Source organism: Saccopteryx bilineata, chromosome 4, assembly GCF_036850765.1.
Source record: "Saccopteryx bilineata isolate mSacBil1 chromosome 4, mSacBil1_pri_phased_curated, whole genome shotgun sequence".
In the NCBI taxonomy this organism is placed as follows: domain Eukaryota; kingdom Metazoa; phylum Chordata; class Mammalia; order Chiroptera; family Emballonuridae; genus Saccopteryx; species Saccopteryx bilineata.
Window position 1 is genome coordinate 179052564 of NC_089493.1, and position 5495 is coordinate 179058058.

The 5495-nt window shown below is 44.0% G+C and overlaps 1 non-coding gene across 1 annotated transcript; it reads left to right on the forward strand.

Annotated features, from left to right (window-relative positions):
* Positions 1-3161: 3161 nt before the first annotated feature.
* Positions 3162-3237, forward strand: TRNAA-UGC (transfer RNA alanine (anticodon UGC)). The gene has a single exon. It is a non-coding gene; the product is annotated as a tRNA-Ala (tRNA).
* The last annotated feature ends 2258 nt before the right edge of the window (positions 3238-5495 follow it).

The window sequence follows — 5495 nt, forward strand, 5'->3', positions numbered from 1 at the left end:
TGCGACCTTACTGTATTGTTTTATTGTTTCTAGTAATCTTTTTGTGGAGTCTTTGGGTTTTTTTTTTTTTTTTCTTTCTTTTCCATTTTTCTGGAGCTGGAAACAGGGAGAGACAGTCAGACAGACTCCCGCATGCGCCCGACCGGGATCCACCCGGCACGCCCACCAGGGGCGATGCTCTGCCCATCCTGGGCGTCGCCATCTTGCGACCAGAGCCACTCTAGCGCCTGAGGCAGAGGCCACAGAGCCATCCCCAGCGCCCGGGCCATCTTTGCTCCAATGGAGCCTTGGCTGCGGGAGGGGAAGAGAGAGACAGAGAGGAAAGTGCGGCGGAGGGGTGGAGAAGCAAATGGACGCTTCTCCTGTGTGCCCTGGCCGGGAATCAAACCCGGGTCCTCCGCGCGCTAGGCCGACGCTCTACCGCTGAGCCAACTGGCCAGGGCCTCTTTGGGGTTTTTTGATGTATAGGATCATATCATCTGCAAAAAGTGATACCTTTACTTCTTGTTTTCTGATATGGATGCCTTTTATTTCTTTCTCTTGTCTGATTGCTCTGACCAGAACTTCTAGCACCACGTTAAATAAGAATGGAGAGAGTGGACAACCCTGTCTTCTTCCTGATTTAAGGTGGAAAGTTCTCAGTTTTATGCCATTTAATATGATGTTGGCTGATGGTTTATCATATATGGCCTTTATCATGTTGAGATATTTTCCTTCTATACCCATTTTGTTGAGAGTCTTAAACATAAAATTGTGTTGTATTTTATCGAAAGCCTTTTCTGCATCTATTGATAAGATCATGTGGTTTTTGTTCTTTGTTTTGTTGATATGGTGTATTACATTAACCGTTTTACGTATGTTGAACTATCCTTGAGATTCTGGGATGAATCCCACTTGATCATGATGTATTATTTTTTTAATATGTTGTTGTATTTGACTTGCCAGTATTTCGTTTAGTATTTTAGCATCTGTATTCATTAGAGATATTGGTCTTTAGTTTTCTTTCTTTGTGCCATCCTTGCCAGGTTTTGGTATGAGGGTTATGTTGGCCTCATAAAATGTGTTTGGAAGTATTGCTTCTTCTTCAATTTTTTGGAAGACTTTGAGTAGAATAGGAACCAAGTCTTCTTTGAATGTTTGATAGAATTCACTAGTATAACCGTCTGGGCCTGGACTTTTATTTTTGGGGAGGTTTTTAATAGTTTTTTCTATTTCCTCCCTGAGGTGCTTTTTTTCAATTGCTTTGATGGTACATAGTGATTTCCTTCTTTAACATGTGTAATGTGTTATGAAGTTCCTTAAAATTGGAAAATTATAGGTCCTGGCCAGTGGCTCAGCGGTAGAGTGTTGGCCTGGCGTGCGGGGGACCCGGGTTCAATTCCCAGCCAGGGCACATAGGAGAGGCGCCCATTTGCTTCTCCACCCCCCCTCCTTCCTCTCTGTCTCTCTCTTCCCCTCCCGCAGCCAAGGCTCCATTGGAGCAAAGATGGCCCGGGTGCTGGGGATGGCTCCTTGGCCTCTGCCCCAGGCGCTAGAGTGGCTCTGGTCGCGGCAGAGTGATGCCCCGGACGGGCAGAGCATCGCCCCTGGTGGGCGTGCCGGGTGGATCCCAGTCGGGTGCATGCAGGAGTCTGTCTGACTGTCTCTCCCGTTTCCAGCTTCAGAAAAATAAAAAAAAAAAAAATTGGAAAATGATGTCCAGCATCTGGATGAGAAAAATCATTTCACACAAGTGGTTCAAGGGAATAAAGTTTACAACAGTACCTGTGAAAGGTCTATGGTGGTGTGAGAGCTGGTGGCCAGATTAGGAGGAAGCAGGACAAAGTCCAGCTCGATTGATGAATGGAGGCCAAGGGCCCAGAACGAAAGAGATGACTGCACCTGGAGCTAGTCAACCAACATCATGGTTGTACGTGCAATTTGTAGAGTCTTCCTTTAAGAGGAGTAGTGTGTCACATCTTTGCCAGTACTCGGGGTTATCAGTCTTTTTTTTTTTTTTAGTCTTTTAAATTATACCTATTTTACTAGTTGTCAAGTTGTATCTCTCTGTAGTTGTATTTCCCTGAAAATTAAACATATATTTACCCCATGAACCCAGTTATTTCATTTCTGAGTATTTATCCAAGAAAAATGAAAAGGACTTTCAAACTCTTGTATAAAAATGTTCATAGCAACTTTATTTATTCCTAGCAGCCCTAAACTGGAAATAATTTAAATGTCCATCAATAGGAGAATGGATAAATAAATTATGACATATTCCTACTATGGAATACTACCCAGCAAAAGAAATGGAACACATTATTATAATTTATAGTATGATGAATCTCCAAAATATTATGCTGAGTTTAAGAAGCCAGATGCAAAAAGTACTTACTGTGTGATTGTAGGTAAAACTAATCTATGGTGATAGGAAGCAGGGCAGGAGTTCCCTAGGGAAGGGCTGTGAGGAGGATCCCCTGGGAGGGGAGCACCAGAGAACTTTTTAGGTGATAGCAATAGTCTATCTAATCTATCTATACACATGTGTGTGTATATCTGTATATATACATATAAATATACATATATGTGTATATATACATATGCAGCATATGTATGTCTGTGTGTGTGTGTGTGTGTGTGTGTGTGTGTGTGTATATATATATATAATTTTTTTTTTTTAGGTGAGAGGAGGTGAGATAGTGAGGCAGACTCCAAGACTCCTTCACGCACCCCAGCCAGGATCCACCCAGCAACCCCACCTGGGGCCAGTGGTTGAGTTCAGAGCTATTTTTAGTGTCTGAGGCTCGCATGCTCAGACCAATCAGCTATTCTTAGTGCCTGGGGCCATGCTCGAACCAATTGAGCCACAAGCTGTTGGAGGTGTAGAGGGAGAGAATGAGGAGAAGAAGAGAGAGAGAAGCATATGGCCGCTTCTCCTGTGTGCCCTGACTGGGAATTGAACTTGGGACGTAGATACCGTAGGCCAATGCTCTATCCATTGAGCCACCAGCCAGGGTCAATAGTCTATATTTTAATAATGGTGTGGGTTTTACAGATGTGGATATTTTGTCAAAACCCATTAAGTTATAATAGTTAAAGCCTGTGCTTTCTATTGTATGTAAGCTACGCTGCATACAGTGGATTTATATATTTAAAGAACCCTAAAGAAGTATTGAACTGAGGCCCTGGCCGGTTGGCTCAGCGGTAGAGCGTCGGCCTTGCGTGCGGAGGACCCGGGTTCGATTCCCGGCCAGGGCACACAGGAGAAGCGCCCATTTGCTTCTCCACCCCCCGCCGCGCTTTCCTCTCTGTCTCTCTCTTCCCCTCCCGCAGCCAAGGCTCCATTGGAGCAAAGATGGCCCGGGCGCTGGGGATGGCTCTGTGGCCTCTGCCTCAGGCGCTAGAGTGGCTCTGGTCGCAACATGGCGATGCCCAGGATGGGCAGAGCATCGCCCCCTGGTGGGCAGAGCGTCGCCCCTGGTGGGCGTGCCGGGTGGATCCCGGTCGGGTGCATGCGGGAGTCTGTCTGACTGTCTCTCCCTGTTTCCAGCTTCAGAAAGAAAAAAAAAAAAAAAAAAGAAGTATTGAACTGGAGGACCTTTTGGATGTTGAGGAGGCTTGGAGCCTTTTTTCAGGAAGAGTTAGGGACCCATTAGAAGAGGAGAGAGATGAGAGAAGCAGGAGAGCTGTCTCACCAAACTGGAAGGAACGTCCTGTGACAGATGGATTAGTCACCCATTGTGTGTTACTCCAGAGGAAAGGAAAAGGGGGTGTCAGGAAGCAGCTAGTTTGAGCTCTGAGAAAGGAAGTGCCTTTGCAAGAATTAGAGATGTTTTGTGATGGAATGGGATGTCTGAGGAGAGCACGAGCTTCCTGTCACTCAGCAGAGGCTGGGTAGCTGCTTGTCAAGCATGGTGTAGAGTGGGAGATTTAACCAGAGGACCTCAAGACTTCCTCCTGTGCAAAAATTCTGCAGTTACAGGTGGTGTTGGGTAACAGGTGGAGCGTGGGCTTTGGAGTCAGGCTGCCCGTGTCTGAATCTGGAGCTCTTGGATGTAACAGATGAGCTCATCTTATGTAAGCTTACTTCTCTAAGTCTCAGCTTCCTCATATTAAAAAGTTGAGTGTGTGTTTGTGTTTATGCTTGAATGTGTGTTGATTTCCCTTCCTACCAATCTGTAAACCCTCCACCCCCTCACAATGCTGCATGACCTCAAGGAATTATAACTGAAGCCAAAATTGAAATGACTCATGTAAAGGGCGTAGCGAACTGCCTGCCACATACACTAAGCACAACTGAGAAGTGCTCCATCAATCTTAGGCAATCTTACTATTTTATTTTTATTATTGCTATTCCTTTGCTAATTTTTTGATTGGTTCAGATGCATAATAATTTTATGTTAGTGAATGAATGAAAGATGTTTATAATATTCCCTTTATATCCATTTCCATGCAGACTTTAAACATTATTTTAAAAGTTAACATATAGTAACATTTATCTTTTTGGTGTGTAGTTCTATAAGTTTTAATACATACAGAGGTTCTTGTAACCACCCCCACAATCAGGGATGTAGAAGGGCCCATCATCCAGAAAATTCCCTTGTGCTGCCTCTTTGCAGTCAAACCCTCCCTCACCTTTCACCCTTGGCAACCACTGCTCTGTTCTCAGTGGCTGTCATATCGCCTCTTCTCAAATGTAGTATCATAGGAACTGTGCAGTATACAACTTTGGAGGCTAGCTCTCTCTCTCATCGTAACGTTTGGAGAGTCATCCCTATTGTTTAAGTATCCAATACCTTATTTCTTTTTATTGCCGAGTGGCAATCTTTTGGATGGATGTGCAAAGATGTGTTTATCCATTCACCCACTGAAGGGCATTTGAGTTGTTTTCAGCTTATGGTGATCATGAATAGAGCTGCTTTCAACATCTGTGTGCAGGCTTTTGTGGGAGTCTGAGTTTTCATTTCTGTTGGGTGTCAGTTTCTCTTGGCCGATTTTTCATCATGATGATTACATTTTTCTAGGTTTTTTTTTTTTTGTTGTTGTTGTTTTTCCACATCTTGTAATATTTTATTGTTGTACTGCTCCTTGATGATATTTTGTAACCTCTGATTCTGTAATCCTCCTCTGAAGATGGTTTACCTTTGTTTGATAGACAGCTGAATTATTGGATGATCACCTAGTAACTTGTGTCAACTTGGTTTTCTACTTTGTTACACCATACCTGCGCAAAACCCAAGAGGTATATGGTTCACAAGTCCCTCTTATTTGGTGGGACTCAGGTTCTGAGCTGTGTCCTCCTTGGATCTGGTCAGGGCTAGGTTTAAGGTTTTATTAGGGTAGGCTTAGAGTAGATAGAGTCCTTACTCATAGAGGAAAATTGCTGGTATGTCAGCTTGTTGCCTTGGTAGCCAATGCGTTGTTAATAGGTCTTTTTACTTAGTCAGGCTGGACTTCTGGAGTGTTCTAGTCCTGTTTGACCTCCAGTATCCCTTATCCATTCTTACACTTCCAGC